Here is a 19,348-nt window from a genome sequence, read left to right as displayed (position 1 = left end):
GAAACATTCAAATACACACAGTATCTAATGTAATGTTTATCTACAGTCTATCTAGCTAGCTATAATGAAACATTCAAATACACACAGTATCTAATGTAATGTTTATCTACAGTCTATCTAGCTAGCTATAATGAAACATTCAAATACACACAGTATCTAATGTAATGTTTATCTACAGTCTATCTAGCTAGCTATAATGAAACATTCAAATACACACAGTATCTAATGTAATGTTTATCTACAGTCTATCTAGCTAGCTATAATGAAACATTCAAATACACACAGTATCTAATGTAATGTTTATCTACAGTCTATCTAGCTAGCTATAATGAAACATTCAAATACACACAGTATCTAATGTAATGTTTATCTACAGTCTATCTAGCTAGCTATAATGAAACATTCAAATACACACAGTATCTAATGTAATGTTTATCTACAGTCTATCTAGCTAGCTATAATGAAACATTCAAATACACACAGTATCTAATGTAATGTTTATCTACAGTCTATCTAGCTAGCTATAATGAAACATTCAAATATGCACAGTATCTAATGTAATGTTTATCTACAGTCTATCTAGCTAGCTATAATGAAACATTCAAATACACACAGTATCTAATGTAATGTTTATCTACAGTCTATCTAGCTAGCTATAATGAAACATTCAAATATACACAGTATCTAATGTAATGTTTATCTACAGTCTATCTAGCTAGCTATAATGAAACATTCAAATACACAGTATCTAATGTAATGTTTATCTACAGTCTATCTAGCTAGCTATAATGAAACATTCAAATACACACAGTATCTAATGTAATGTTTATCTACAGTCTATCTAGCTAGCTATAATGAAACATTCAAATACACACAGTATCTAATGTAATGTTTATCTACAGTCTATCTAGCTAGCTATAATGAAACATTCAAATACACACAGTATCTAATGTAATGTTTATCTACAGTCTATCTAGCTAGCTATAATGAAACATTCAAATACACACAGTATCTAATGTAATGTTTATCTACAGTCTATCTAGCTAGCTATAATGAAACATTCAAATATACACAGTATCTAATGTAATGTTTATCTACAGTCTATCTAGCTAGCTCAAATACACACAGTATCTAATGTAATGTTTAACATTCAATATGAAACACACAGTATCTAATGTAATGTTTATCTACAGTCTATCTAGCTAGCTATAATGAAACATTCAAATACACACAGTATCTAATGTAATGTTTATCTACAGTCTATCTAGCTAGCTATAATGAAACATTCAAATACACACAGTATCTAATGTAATGTTTATCTACAGTCTATCTAGCTAGCTATAATGAAACATTCAAATACACACAGTATCTAATGTAATGTTTATCTACAGTCTATCTAGCTAGCTATAATGAAACATTCAAATACACAGTATCTAATGTAATGTTTATCTACAGTCTATCTAGCTAGCTATAATGAAACATTCAAAATACACACAGTATCTAATGTAATGTTTATCTACAGTCTATCTAGCTAGCTATAATGAAACATTCAAATACACACAGTATCTAATGTAATGTTTATCTACAGTCTATCTAGCTAGCTATAATGAAACATTCAAATATACACAGTATCTAATGTAATGTTTATCTACAGTCTATCTAGCTAGCTATAATGAAACATTCAAATACACACAGTATCTAATGTAATGTTTATCTACAGTCTATCTAGCTAGCTATAATGAAACATTCAAATACACAGTATCTAATGTAATGTTTATCTACAGTCTATCTAGCTAAACATTCAAATAAATACACGAGTATCTAATAATGTTTATCTACAGTCATCTTAGCATAATACACAAATTCACACAGTATCTAATGTAATGTTTATCTACAGTCTATCTAGCTAGCTATAATGAAACATTCAAATACACACAGTATCTAATGTAATGTTTATCTACAGTCTATCTAGCTAGCTATAATGAAACATTCAAATACACACAGTATCTAATGTAATGTTTATCTACAGTCTATCTAGCTAGCTATAATGAAACATTCAAATACACACAGGTATCTAATGTAATGTTTATCTACAGTCTATCTAGCTAGCTATAATGAAACATTCAAATACACACAGTATCTAATGTAATGTTTATCTACAGTCTATCTAGCTAGCTATAATGAAACATTCAAATACACACAGTATCTAATGTAATGTTTATCTACAGTCTATCTAGCTAGCTATAATGAAACATTCAAATACACACAGTATCTAATGTAATGTTTATCTACAGTCTATCTAGCTAGCTATAATGAAACATTCAAATACACACAGTATCTAATGTAATGTTTATCTACAGTCTATCTAGCTAGCTATAATGAAACATTCAAATACACACAGTATCTAATGTAATGTTTATCTACAGTCTATCTAGCTAGCTATAATGAAACATTCAAATACACACAGTATCTAATGTAATGTTTATCTACAGTCTATCTAGCTAGCTATAATGAAACATTCAAATACACACAGTATCTAATGTAATGTTTATCTACAGTCTATCTAGCTAGCTATAATGAAACATTCAAATATACACAGTATCTAATGTAATGTTTATCTACAGTCTATCTAGCTAGCTATAATGAAACATTCAAATACACACAGTATCTAATGTAATGTTTATCTACAGTCTATCTAGCTAGCTATAATGAAACATTCAAATACACACAGTATCTAATGTAATGTTTATCTACAGTCTATCTAGCTAGCTATAATGAAACATTCAAATACACACAGTATCTAATGTAATGTTTATCTACAGTCTATCTAGCTAGCTATAATGAAACATTCAAATACACACAGTATCTAATGTAATGTTTATCTACAGTCTATCTAGCTAGCTATAATGAAACATTCAAATACACACAGTATCTAATGTAATGTTTATCTACAGTCTATCTAGCTAGCTATAATGAAACATTCAAAAATACACAGTATCTAATGTAATGTTTATCTACAGTCTATCTAGCTAGCTATAATGAAACATTCAAATACACACAGTATCTAATGTAATGTTTATCTACAGTCTATCTAGCTAGCTATAATGAAACATTCAAATACACACAGTATCTAATGTAATGTTTATCTACAGTCTATCTAGCTAGCTATAATGAAACATTCAAATACACACAGTATCTAATGTAATGTTTATCTACAGTCTATCTAGCTAGCTATAATGAAACATTCAAATACACACAGTATCTAATGTAATGTTTATCTACAGTCTATCTAGCTAGCTATAATGAAACATTCAAATACACACAGTATCTAATGTAATGTTTATCTACAGTCTATCTAGCTAGCTATAATGAAACATTCAAATACACACAGTATCTAATGTAATGTTTATCTACAGTCTATCTAGCTAGCTATAATGAAACATTCAAATACACACAGTATCTAATGTAATGTTTATCTACAGTCTATCTAGCTAGCTATAATGAAACATTCAAATACACACAGTATCTAATGTAATGTTTATCTACAGTCTATCTAGCTAGCTATAATGAAACATTCAAATATACACACAGTATCTAATGTAATGTTTATCTACAGTCTATCTAGCTAGCTATAATGAAACATTCAAATATACACAGTATCTAATGTAATGTTTATCTACAGTCTATCTAGCTAGCTATAATGAAACATTCAAATACACACAGTATCTAATGTAATGTTTATCTACAGTCTATCTAGCTAGCTATAATGAAACATTCAAATACACACAGTATCTAATGTAATGTTTATCTACAGTCTATCTAGCTAGCTATAATGAAACATTCAAATACACACAGTATCTAATGTAATGTTTATCTACAGTCTATCTAGCTAGCTATAATGAAACATTCAAATACACACAGTATCTAATGTAATGTTTATCTACAGTCTATCTAGCTAGCTATAATGAAACATTCAAATACACACAGTATCTAATGTAATGTTTATCTACAGTCTATCTAGCTAGCTATAATGAAACATTCAAATACACACAGTATCTAATGTAATGTTTATCTACAGTCTATCTAGCTAGCTATAATGAAACATTCAAATACACACAGTATCTAATGTAATGTTTATCTACAGTCTATCTAGCTAGCTATAATGAAACATTCAAATACACACAGTATCTAATGTAATGTTTATCTACAGTCTATCTAGCTAGCTATAATGAAACATTCAAATACACACAGTATCTAATGTAATGTTTATCTACAGTCTATCTAGCTAGCTATAATGAAACATTCAAATACACACAGTATCTAATGTAATGTTTATCTACAGTCTATCTAGCTAGCTATAATGAAACATTCAAATACACACAGTATCTAATGTAATGTTTATCTACAGTCTATCTAGCTAGCTATAATGAAACATTCAAATATGCACAGTATCTAATGTAATGTTTATCTACAGTCTATCTAGCTAGCTATAATGAAACATTCAAATATACACAGTATCTAATGTAATGTTTATCTACAGTCTATCTAGCTAGCTATAATGAAACATTCAAATACACACAGTATCTAATGTAATGTTTATCTACAGTCTATCTAGCTAGCTATAATGAAACATTCAAATACACACAGTATCTAATGTAATGTTTATCTACAGTCTATCTAGCTAGCTATAATGAAACATTCAAATACACACAGTATCTAATGTAATGTTTATCTACAGTCTATCTAGCTAGCTATAATGAAACATTCAAATACACACAGTATCTAATGTAATGTTTATCTACAGTCTATCTAGCTAGCTATAATGAAACATTCAAATACACAGTATCTAATGTAATGTTTATCTACAGTCTATCTAGCTAGCTATAATGAAACATTCAAATACACACAGTATCTAATGTAATGTTTATCTACAGTCTATCTAGCTAGCTATAATGAAACATTCAAATACACACAGTATCTAATGTAATGTTTATCTACAGTCTATCTAGCTAGCTATAATGAAACATTCAAATACACACAGTATCTAATGTAATGTTTATCTACAGTCTATCTAGCTAGCTATAATGAAACATTCAAATACACACAGTATCTAATGTAATGTTTATCTACAGTCTATCTAGCTAGCTATAATGAAACATTCAAATACACACAGTATCTAATGTAATGTTTATCTACAGTCTATCTAGCTAGCTATAATGAAACATTCAAATACACACAGTATCTAATGTAATGTTTATCTACAGTCTATCTAGCTAGCTATAATGAAACATTCAAATACACACAGTATCTAATGTAATGTTTATCTACAGTCTATCTAGCTAGCTATAATGAAACATTCAAATATACACAGTATCTAATGTAATGTTTATCTACAGTCTATCTAGCTAGCTATAATGAAACATTCAAATACACACAGTATCTAATGTAATGTTTATCTACAGTCTATCTAGCTAGCTATAATGAAACATTCAAAAATACACAGTATCTAATGTAATGTTTATCTACAGTCTATCTAGCTAGCTATAATGAAACATTCAAATATACACAGTATCTAATGTAATGTTTATCTACAGTCTATCTAGCTAGCTATAATGAAACATTCAAATACACACAGTATCTAATGTAATGTTTATCTACAGTCTATCTAGCTAGCTATAATGAAACATTCAAATACACACAGTATCTAATGTAATGTTTATCTACAGTCTATCTAGCTAGCTATAATGAAACATTCAAATACACACAGTATCTAATGTAATGTTTATCTACAGTCTATCTAGCTAGCTATAATGAAACATTCAAATACACACAGTATCTAATGTAATGTTTATCTACAGTCTATCTAGCTAGCTATAATGAAACATTCAAATACACACAGTATCTAATGTAATGTTTATCTACAGTCTATCTAGCTAGCTATAATGAAACATTCAAATACACACAGTATCTAATGTAATGTTTATCTACAGTCTATCTAGCTAGCTATAATGAAACATTCAAATACACACAATATCTAATGTAATGTTTATCTACAGTCTATCTAGCTAGCTATAATGAAACATTCAAATACACACAGTATCTAATGTAATGTTTATCTACAGTCTATCTAGCTAGCTATAATGAAACATTCAAAAACACACAGTATCTAATGTAATGTTTATCTACAGTCTATCTAGCTAGCTATAATGAAACATTCAAATATACACAGTATCTAATGTAATGTTTATCTACAGTCTATCTAGCTAGCTATAATGAAACATTCAAATACACACAGTATCTAATGTAATGTTTATCTACAGTCTATCTAGCTAGCTATAATGAAACATTCAAATACACACAGTATCTAATGTAATGTTTATCTACAGTCTATCTAGCTAGCTATAATGAAACATTCAAATATACACAGTATCTAATGTAATGTTTATCTACAGTCTATCTAGCTAGCTATAATGAAACATTCAAATACACACAGTATCTAATGTAATGTTTATCTACAGTCTATCTAGCTAGCTATAATGAAACATTCAAATACACACAGTATCTAATGTAATGTTTATCTACAGTCTATCTAGCTAGCTATAATGAAACATTCAAATACACACAGTATCTAATGTAATGTTTATCTACAGTCTATCTAGCTAGCTATAATGAAACATTCAAATACACACAGTATCTAATGTAATGTTTATCTACAGTCTATCTAGCTAGCTATAATGAAACATTCAAATACACACAGTATCTAATGTAATGTTTATCTACAGTCTATCTAGCTAGCTATAATGAAACATTCAAATACACACAGTATCTAATGTAATGTTTATCTACAGTCTATCTAGCTAGCTATAATGAAACATTCAAATACACACAGTATCTAATGTAATGTTTATCTACAGTCTATCTAGCTAGCTATAATGAAACATTCAAATACACACAGTATCTAATGTAATGTTTATCTACAGTCTATCTAGCTAGCTATAATGAAACATTCAAATACACACAGTATCTAATGTAATGTTTATCTACAGTCTATCTAGCTAGCTATAATGAAACATTCAAATATACACAGTATCTAATGTAATGTTTATCTACAGTCTATCTAGCTAGCTATAATGAAACATTCAAATACACACAGTATCTAATGTAATGTTTATCTACAGTCTATCTAGCTAGCTATAATGAAACATTCAAATACACACAGTATCTAATGTAATGTTTATCTACAGTCTATCTAGCTAGCTATAATGAAACATTCAAATACACACAGTATCTAATGTAATGTTTATCTACAGTCTATCTAGCTAGCTATAATGAAACATTCAAATACACACAGTATCTAATGTAATGTTTATCTACAGTCTATCTAGCTAGCTATAATGAAACATTCAAATACACACAGTATCTAATGTAATGTTTATCTACAGTCTATCTAGCTAGCTATAATGAAACATTCAAAATACACAGTATCTAATGTAATGTTTATCTACAGTCTATCTAGCTAGCTATAATGAAACATTCAAATACACACAGTATCTAATGTAATGTTTATCTACAGTCTATCTAGCTAGCTATAATGAAACATTCAAATACACACAGTATCTAATGTAATGTTTATCTACAGTCTATCTAGCTAGCTATAATGAAACATTCAAATACACACAGTATCTAATGTAATGTTTATCTACAGTCTATCTAGCTAGCTATAATGAAACATTCAAATACACACAGTATCTAATGTAATGTTTATCTACAGTCTATCTAGCTAGCTATAATGAAACATTCAAATACACACAGTATCTAATGTAATGTTTATCTACAGTCTATCTAGCTAGCTATAATGAAACATTCAAATACACACAGTATCTAATGTAATGTTTATCTACAGTCTATCTAGCTAGCTATAATGAAACATTCAAATACACACAGTATCTAATGTAATGTTTATCTACAGTCTATCTAGCTAGCTATAATGAAACATTCAAATACACACAGTATCTAATGTAATGTTTATCTACAGTCTATCTAGCTAGCTATAATGAAACATTCAAATACACACAGTATCTAATGTAATGTTTATCTACAGTCTATTTAGCTAGCTATAATGAAACATTCAAATATACACAGTATCTAATGTAATGTTTATCTACAGTCTATCTAGCTAGCTATAATGAAACATTCAAATACACACAGTATCTAATGTAATGTTTATCTACAGTCTATCTAGCTAGCTATAATGAAACATTCAAATACACACAGTATCTAATGTAATGTTTATCTACAGTCTATCTAGCTAGCTATAATGAAACATTCAAAAATACACAGTATCTAATGTAATGTTTATCTACAGTCTATCCAGCTAGCTATAATGAAACATTCAAATATGTACAGTATCTAATGTAATGTTTATCTACAGTCTATCTAGCTAGCTATAATGAAACATTCAAATACACACAGTATCTAATGTAATGTTTATCTACAGTCTATCTAGCTAGCTATAATGAAACATTCAAATACACACAGTATCTAATGTAATGTTTATCTACAGTCTATCTAGCTAGCTATAATGAAACATTCAAATACACAGGTATCTAATGTAATGTTTATCTACAGTCTATCTAGCTAGCTATAATGAAACATTCAAATACACACAGTATCTAATGTAATGTTTATCTACAGTCTATCTAGCTAGCTATAATGAAACATTCAAATACACACAGTATCTAATGTAATGTTTATCTACAGTCTATCTAGCTAGCTATAATGAAACATTCAAATACACACAGTATCTAATGTAATGTTTATCTACAGTCTATCTAGCTAGCTATAATGAAACATTCAAATACACACAGTATCTAATGTAATGTTTATCTACAGTCTATCTAGCTAGCTATAATGAAACATTCAAATACACACAGTATCTAATGTAATGTTTATCTACAGTCTATCTAGCTAGCTATAATGAAACATTCAAATACACACAGTATCTAATGTAATGTTTATCTACAGTCTATCTAGCTAGCTATAATGAAACATTCAAATACACACAGTATCTAATGTAATGTTTATCTACAGTCTATCTAGCTAGCTATAATGAAACATTCAAATACACACAGTATCTAATGTAATGTTTATCTACAGTCTATCTAGCTAGCTATAATGAAACATTCAAATATGCACAGTATCTAATGTAATGTTTATCTACAGTCTATCTAGCTAGCTATAATGAAACATTCAAAAACACACAGTATCTAATGTAATGTTTATCTACAGTCTATCTAGCTAGCTATAATGAAACATTCAAATACACACAGTATCTAATGTAATGTTTATCTACAGTCTATCTAGCTAGCTATAATGAAACATTCAAATACACACAGTATCTAATGTAATGTTTATCTACAGTCTATCTAGCTAGCTATAATGAAACATTCAAATACACACAGTATCTAATGTAATGTTTATCTACAGTCTATCTAGCTAGCTATAATGAAACATTCAAATATGCACAGTATCTAATGTAATGTTTATCTACAGTCTATCTAGCTAGCTATAATGAAACATTCAAATACACACAGTATCTAATGTAATGTTTATCTACAGTCTATCTAGCTAGCTATAATGAAACATTCAAAAATACACAGTATCTAATGTAATGTTTATCTACAGTCTATCTAGCTAGCTATAATGAAACATTCAAAATACACAGTATCTAATGTAATGTTTATCTACAGTCTATCTAGCTAGCTATAATGAAACATTCAAATACACACAGTATCTAATGTAATGTTTATCTACAGTCTATCTAGCTAGCTATAATGAAACATTCAAATACACACAGTATCTAATGTAATGTTTATCTACAGTCTATCTAGCTAGCTATAATGAAACATTCAAATATACACAGTATCTAATGTAATGTTTATCTACAGTCTATCTAGCTAGCTATAATGAAACATTCAAATACACACAGTATCTAATGTAATGTTTATCTACAGTCTATCTAGCTAGCTATAATGAAACATTCAAATACACACAGTATCTAATGTAATGTTTATCTACAGTCTATCTAGCTAGCTATAATGAAACATTCAAATACACACAGTATCTAATGTAATGTTTATCTACAGTCTATCTAGCTAGCTATAATGAAACATTCAAATATGCACAGTATCTAATGTAATGTTTATCTACAGTCTATCTAGCTAGCTATAATGAAACATTCAAATACACACAGTATCTAATGTAATGTTTATCTACAGTCTATCTAGCTAGCTATAATGAAACATTCAAATACACACAGTATCTAATGTAATGTTTATCTACAGTCTATCTAGCTAGCTATAATGAAACATTCAAATACACACAGTATCTAATGTAATGTTTATCTACAGTCTATCTAGCTAGCTATAATGAAACATTCAAATACACACAGTATCTAATGTAATGTTTATCTACAGTCTATCTAGCTAGCTATAATGAAACATTCAAATACACACAGTATCTAATGTAATGTTTATCTACAGTCTATCTAGCTAGCTATAATGAAACATTCAAATATACACAGTATCTAATGTAATGTTTATCTACAGTCTATCTAGCTAGCTATAATGAAACATTCAAATACACACAGTATCTAATGTAATGTTTATCTACAGTCTATCTAGCTAGCTATAATGAAACATTCAAATACACACAGTATCTAATGTAATGTTTATCTACAGTCTATCTAGCTAGCTATAATGAAACATTCAAATACACACAGTATCTAATGTAATGTTTATCTACAGTCTATCTAGCTAGCTATAATGAAACATTCAAATACACACAGTATCTAATGTAATGTTTATCTACAGTCTATCTAGCTAGCTATAATGAAACATTCAAATACACACAGTATCTAATGTAATGTTTATCTACAGTCTATCTAGCTAGCTATAATGAAACATTCAAATATACACAGTATCTAATGTAATGTTTATCTACAGTCTATCTAGCTAGCTATAATGAAACATTCAAATACACACAGTATCTAATGTAATGTTTATCTACAGTCTATCTAGCTAGCTATAATGAAACATTCAAATACACACAGTATCTAATGTAATGTTTATCTACAGTCTATCTAGCTAGCTATAATGAAACATTCAAATATGCACAGTATCTAATGTAATGTTTATCTACAGTCTATCTAGCTAGCTATAATGAAACATTCAAAAATACACAGTATCTAATGTAATGTTTATCTACAGTCTATCTAGCTAGCTATAATGAAACATTCAAATACACACAGTATCTAATGTAATGTTTATCTACAGTCTATCTAGCTAGCTATAATGAAACATTCAAATACACACAGTATCTAATGTAATGTTTATCTACAGTCTATCTAGCTAGCTATAATGAAACATTCAAATACACACAGTATCTAATGTAATGTTTATCTACAGTCTATCTAGCTAGCTATAATGAAACATTCAAATACACACAGTATCTAATGTAATGTTTATCTACAGTCTATCTAGCTAGCTATAATGAAACATTCAAATACACACAGTATCTAATGTAATGTTTATCTACAGTCTATCTAGCTAGCTATAATGAAACATTCAAATACACACAGTATCTAATGTAATGTTTATCTACAGTCTATCTAGCTAGCTATAATGAAACATTCAAATACACACAGTATCTAATGTAATGTTTATCTACAGTCTATCTAGCTAGCTATAATGAAACATTCAAATACACACAGTATCTAATGTAATGTTTATCTACAGTCTATCTAGCTAGCTATAATGAAACATTCAAATACACACAGTATCTAATGTAATGTTTATCTACAGTCTATCTAGCTAGCTATAATGAAATATTCAAATACACATAGTATCTAATGTAATGTTTATCTACAGTCTATCTAGCTAGCTATAATGAAACATTCAAATACACACAGTATCTAATGTAATGTTTATCTACAGTCTATCTAGCTAGCTATAATGAAACATTCAAATATGCACAGTATCTAATGTAATGTTTATCTACAGTCTATCTAGCTAGCTATAATGAAACATTCAAATACACACAGTATCTAATGTAATGTTTATCTACAGTCTATCTAGCTAGCTATAATGAAACATTCAAAAATACACAGTATCTAATGTAATGTTTATCTACAGTCTATCTAGCTAGCTATAATGAAACATTCAAAATACACAGTATCTAATGTAATGTTTATCTACAGTCTATCTAGCTAGCTATAATGAAACATTCAAATACACACAGTATCTAATGTAATGTTTATCTACAGTCTATCTAGCTAGCTATAATGAAACATTCAAAATACACACAGTATCTAATGTAATGTTTATCTACAGTCTATCTAGCTAGCTATAATGAAACATTCAAATACACACAGTATCTAATGTAATGTTTATCTACAGTCTATCTAGCTAGCTATAATGAAACATTCAAATACACACAGTATCTAATGTAATGTTTATCTACAGTCTATCTAGCTAGCTATAATGAAACATTCAAATACACACAGTATCTAATGTAATGTTTATCTACAGTCTATCTAGCTAGCTATAATGAAACATTCAAATACACACAGTATCTAATGTAATGTTTATCTACAGTCTATCTAGTTAGCTATAATGAAACATTCAAATACACAGAGTATCTAATGTAATGTTTATCTACAGTCTATCCAGCTAGCTATAATGAAACATTCAAATATGCACAGTATCTAATGTAATGTTTATCTACAGTCTATCTAGCTAGCTATAATGAAACATTCAAATACACACAGTATCTAATGTAATGTTTATCTACAGTCTATCTAGCTAGCTATAATGAAACATTCAAAAACACACAGTATCTAATGTAATGTTTATCTACAGTCTATCTAGCTAGCTATAATGAAACATTCAAATATACACAGTATCTAATGTAATGTTTATCTACAGTCTATCTAGCTAGCTATAATGAAACATTCAAATACACACAGTATCTAATGTAATGTTTATCTACAGTCTATCTAGCTAGCTATAATGAAACATTCAAATACACACAGTATCTAATGTAATGTTTATCTACAGTCTATCTAGCTAGCTATAATGAAACATTCAAATATACACAGTATCTAATGTAATGTTTATCTACAGTCTATCTAGCTAGCTATAATGAAACATTCAAATACACACAGTATCTAATGTAATGTTTATCTACAGTCTATCTAGCTAGCTATAATGAAACATTCAAATACACACAGTATCTAATGTAATGTTTATCTACAGTCTATCTAGCTAGCTATAATGAAACATTCAAATACACACAGTATCTAATGTAATGTTTATCTACAGTCTATCTAGCTAGCTATAATGAAACATTCAAATACACACAGTATCTAATGTAATGTTTATCTACAGTCTATCTAGCTAGCTATAATGAAACATTCAAATACACACAGTATCTAATGTAATGTTTATCTACAGTCTATCTAGCTAGCTATAATGAAACATTCAAAATACACAGTATCTAATGTAATGTTTATCTACAGTCTATCTAGCTAGCTATAATGAAACATTCAAATACACACAGTATCTAATGTAATGTTTATCTACAGTCTATCTAGCTAGCTATAATGAAACATTCAAATACACACAGTATCTAATGTAATGTTTATCTACAGTCTATCTAGCTAGCTATAATGAAACATTCAAATACACACAGTATCTAATGTAATGTTTATCTACAGTCTATCTAGCTAGCTATAATGAAACATTCAAATATACACAGTATCTAATGTAATGTTTATCTACAGTCTATCTAGCTAGCTATAATGAAACATTCAAATACACACAGTATCTAATGTAATGTTTATCTACAGTCTATCTAGCTAGCTATAATGAAACATTCAAATACACACAGTATCTAATGTAATGTTTATCTACAGTCTATCTAGCTAGCTATAATGAAACATTCAAATATGCACAGTATCTAATGTAATGTTTATCTACAGTCTATCTAGCTAGCTATAATGAAACATTCAAAAATACACAGTATCTAATGTAATGTTTATCTACAGTCTATCTAGCTAGCTATAATGAAACATTCAAATACACACAGTATCTAATGTAATGTTTATCTACAGTCTATCTAGCTAGCTATAATGAAACATTCAAATACACACAGTATCTAATGTAATGTTTATCTACAGTCTATCTAGCTAGCTATAATGAAACATTCAAATACACACAGTATCTAATGTAATGTTTATCTACAGTCTATCTAGCTAGCTATAATGAAACATTCAAATACACACAGTATCTAATGTAATGTTTATCTACAGTCTATCTAGCTAGCTATAATGAAACATTCAAATACACACAGTATCTAATGTAATGTTTATCTACAGTCTATCTAGCTAGCTATAATGAAACATTCAAATACACACAGTATCTAATGTAATGTTTATCTACAGTCTATCTAGCTAGCTATAATGAAACATTCAAATATACACAGTATCTAATGTAATGTTTATCTACAGTCTATCTAGCTAGCTATAATGAAACATTCAAATACACACAGTATCTAATGTAATGTTTATCTACAGTCTATCTAGCTAGCTATAATGAAACATTCAAATACACACAGTATCTAATGTAATGTTTATCTACAGTCTATCTAGCTAGCTATAATGAAACATTCAAATACACACAGTATCTAATGTAATGTTTATCTACAGTCTATCTAGCTAGCTATAATGAAACATTCAAATACACACAGTATCTAATGTAATGTTTATCTACAGTCTATCTAGCTAGCTATAATGAAACATTCAAAAATGCACAGTATCTAATGTAATGTTTATCTACAGTCTATCTAGCTAGCTATAATGAAACATTCAAATACACACAGTATCTAATGTAATGTTTATCTACAGTCTATCTAGCTAGCTATAATGAAACATTCAAAATGCACAGTATCTAATGTAATGTTTATCTACAGTCTATCTAGCTAGCTATAATGAAACATTCAAAATGCACACAGTATCTAATGTAATGTTTATCTACAGTCTATCTAGCTAGCTTAAATGAAACATTCAAAAACACACAATATATAATGTAATGTTTACCTACAGTCTATCTAGCTCGCTATAATGAAACATTCAAATACACAGATTATCTAATGTAATGTTTATCTACAGTCTATCTAGCTAGCTATAATGAAACATTCAAATATACAGAGTATCTAATGTAATGTTTATCTACAGTCTATCTAGCTAGCTATAATGAAACATTCAAATACACACAGTATCTAATGTAATGTTTATCTACAGTCTATCTAGCTAGCTATAATGAAACATTCAAATACACACAGTATCTAATGTAATGTTTATCTACAGTCTATCTAGCTAGCTATAATGAAACATTCAAATACACACAGTATCTAATGTAATGTTTATCTACAGTCTATCTAGCTAGCTATAATGAAACATTCAAATACACACAGTATCTAATGTAATGTTTATCTACAGTCTATCTAGCTAGCTATAATGAAACATTCAAATACACACAGTATCTAATGTAATGTTTATCTACAGTCTATCTAGCTAGCTATAATGAAACTTTCAAAGATACACAGTATCTAATATAATGTTTATCTACAGTCTATCTAGTTAGCTATAATGAGACATTCAAATACACACAGTATCTAATGTAATGTTTATCTACAGTCTATCCAGCTAGCTATAATGAAACATTCAAATACACACAGTATCTAATGTAATGTTTATCTACAGTCTATCTAGCTAGCTATAATGAAACATTCAAATATGCACAGTATCTAATGTAATGTTTATCTACAGTCTATCTAGCTAGCTATAATGAAACATTCAAAAATACACAGTATCTAATGTAATGTTTATCTACAGTTTCTCTAGCTAGCTTAAATGAAACATTCAAATACACACAATATCTAATGTAATGTTTATCTACAGTCTATCTAGCTAGCTATAATGAAACATTCAAATACACACAGTATCTAATGTAATGTTTATCTACAGTCTATCTAGCTAGCTATAATGAAACATTCAAATACACACAGTATCTAATGTAATGTTTATCTACAGTCTATCTAGCTAGCTATAATGAAACATTCAAATACACACAGTATCTAATGTAATGTTTATCTACAGTCTATCTAGCTAGCTATAATGAAATATTCAAATACACACAGTATCTAATGTAATGTTTATCTACAGTCTATCTAGCTAGCTATAATGAAACATTCAAATACACACAGTATCTAATGTAATGTTTATCTACAGTCTATCTAGCTAGCTTTAATGAAACATTCAAATATGCACAGTATCTAATGTAATGTTTATCTACAGTCTATCTAGCTAGGTATAATGAAACGTTCTAATACACACAGTATCTAATGTAATGTTTATCTACAGTCTATCTAGCTAGCTTTAATGAAATATTCAAATACACACAGTATCTAATGTAATGTTTATCTACAGTCTATCTAGCTAGCTATAATGAAACATTCAAATACACACAGTATCTAATGTAATGTTTATCTACAGTCTATCTAGCTAGCTATAATGAAACATTCAAATACACACAGTATCTAATGTAATGTTTATCTACAGTCTATCTAGCTAGCTTTAATGAAACATTCAAATATGCACAGTATCTAATGTAATGTTTATCTACAGTCTATCTAGCTAGCTATAATGAAACATTCAAATACACACAGTATCTAATGTAATGTTTATCTACCGTCTATCTAGCTAGCTATAATGAAACATTCAAAAATACACAGTATCTAATGTAATGTTTATCTACAGTCTATCTAGCTAGCTATAATGAAACATTCAAAAATACACAGTATCTAATGTAATGTTTATCTACAGTCTCTCTAACTAGCTTAAATGAAACATTCAAATACACACAGTATCTAATGTAATATTTACCTACAGTCTATCTAGCTCGCTATAATGAAACGTTTTAATACACAGATTATCTAATGTAATGTTTATCTACAGTCTATCTAGCTAGCTTTAATGAAACATTCAAATATGCACAGTATCTAATGTAATGTTTATCTACAGTCTATCTAGCTAGCTATAATGAAACATTCAAATACACACAGTATCTAATGTAATGTTTATCTACAGTCTATCTAGCTAGCTATAATGAAACATTCAAATACACACAGTATCTAATGTAATGTTTATCTACAGTCTATCTAGCTAGCTATAATGAAACATTCAAATACACACAGTATCTAATGTAATGTTTATCTACAGTCTATCTAGCTAGCTATAATGAAACATTCAAATACACACAGTATCTAATGTAATGTTTATCTACAGTCTATCTAGCTAGCTATAATGAAACATTCAAATATGCACAGTATCTAATGTAATGTTTATCTACAGTCTATCTAGCTAGCTATAATGAAACATTCAAATACACACAGTATCTAATGTAATGTTTATCTACAGTCTATCTAGCTAGCTATAATGAAACATTCAAAAATACACAGTATCTAATGTAAAGTTTATCTACAGTCTATCTAGCTAGCTATAATGAAACATTCAAAAATACACAGTATCTAATGTAATGTTTATCTACAGTCTCTCTAACTAGCTTAAATGAAACATTCAAATACACACAGTATCTAATGTAATATTTACCTACAGTCTATCTAGCTCGCTATAATGAAACGTTGTAATACACAGATTATCTAATGTAATGTTTATCTACATTCTATCTAGCTAGCTATAATGAAACATACAAATATACAGAGTATCTAATGTAATGTTTATCTACAGTCTATCTAGCTAGCTATAATGAAACATTCAAATACACACAGTATCTAAGGTAATGTTTATCTACAGTCTATCTAGCTAGCTATAATGAAACATTCAAATACACGCAGTATCTAATGTAATGTTTATCTACAGTCTATCTAGCTAGCTATAATGAAACATTGAAATACACACAGTATCTAAGGTAATGTTTACCTACAGTCTATCTAGCTACCTATAATGAAACATTCAAAAATGCACAGTATCTAATGTAATGTTTATCTACAGTCTATCTAGCTAGCTTTTATGAAACATTCAAATACACACAGTATCTAACGTAATGTTTATCTACAGTCTATCTAGCTAGCTATAATGAAACATTCAAAAATGCACAGTATCTCATGTAATGTTTATCTACAGTCTATCTAGCTAGCTATAATGAAACATTGAAATACACACAGTATCTAAGGTAATGTTTACGTACAGTCTATCTAGCTACCTATAATGAAACATTCAAATACACACAGTATCTAATGTAATATTTATCTACAGTCTATCTAGCTAGCTATAATGAAACATTTAAATACACACAGTATCTAATGTAATGTTTATCTACAGTCTATCTAGCTAGCTATAATGAAACTTTCAAAGATACACAGTATCTAATATAATGTTTATCTACCGTCTATCTAGCTAGCTATAATAAAACATTCAAATACACACAGTATCTAATGTAATGTTTATCTACAGTCTATCTAGCTAGCTATAATGAAACATTCAAATACACACAGTATCTAATGTAATGTTTATCTACAGTCTATCTAGCTAGCTATAATGAAACATTCAAATATGCACAGTATCTAATGTAATGTTTATCTACAGTCTATCTAGCTAGGTATAATGAAACATTCAAAAATACACAGTATCTAATGTAATGTTTATCTACAGTTTCTCTAGCTAGCTTAAATGAAACATTCAAATACACACAGTATCTAAGGTAATGTTTACCTACAGTCTATCTAGCTACCTATAATGAAACATTCAAAAATGCACAGTATCTAATGTAATGTTTATCTACAGTCTATCTAGCTAGCTTTTATGAAACATTCAAATACACACAGTATCTAACGTAATGTTTATCTACAGTCTCTCTAGCTAGCTATAATGAAACATTCAAATACACACAGTATCTAATGTAATGTTTATCTACAGTCTATCTAGCTAGCTATAATGAAACATTGAAATACACACAGTATCTAATGTAATATTTATCTACAGTCTATCTAGCTAGCTATAATGAAACGTTCTGATACACAGATTATCTAATGTAATGTTTATCTACAGTCTATCTAGCTAGCTATAATGAAACATTCAAATATACAGAGTATCTAATGTAATGTTTATCTACAGTCTATCTAGCTAGCTATAATGAAACATTCAAATACACAAAGTATCTAATGTAATGTTTATCTACAGTCTATCTAGCTAGCTATAATGAAACATTCA

This window comes from Tachypleus tridentatus, chromosome 9, assembly GCF_004210375.1.
Source record: "Tachypleus tridentatus isolate NWPU-2018 chromosome 9, ASM421037v1, whole genome shotgun sequence".
Classification (NCBI taxonomy): Eukaryota; Metazoa; Arthropoda; class Merostomata; order Xiphosura; family Limulidae; genus Tachypleus; species Tachypleus tridentatus.
Note: the sequence above shows the minus strand (reverse complement) of the source record.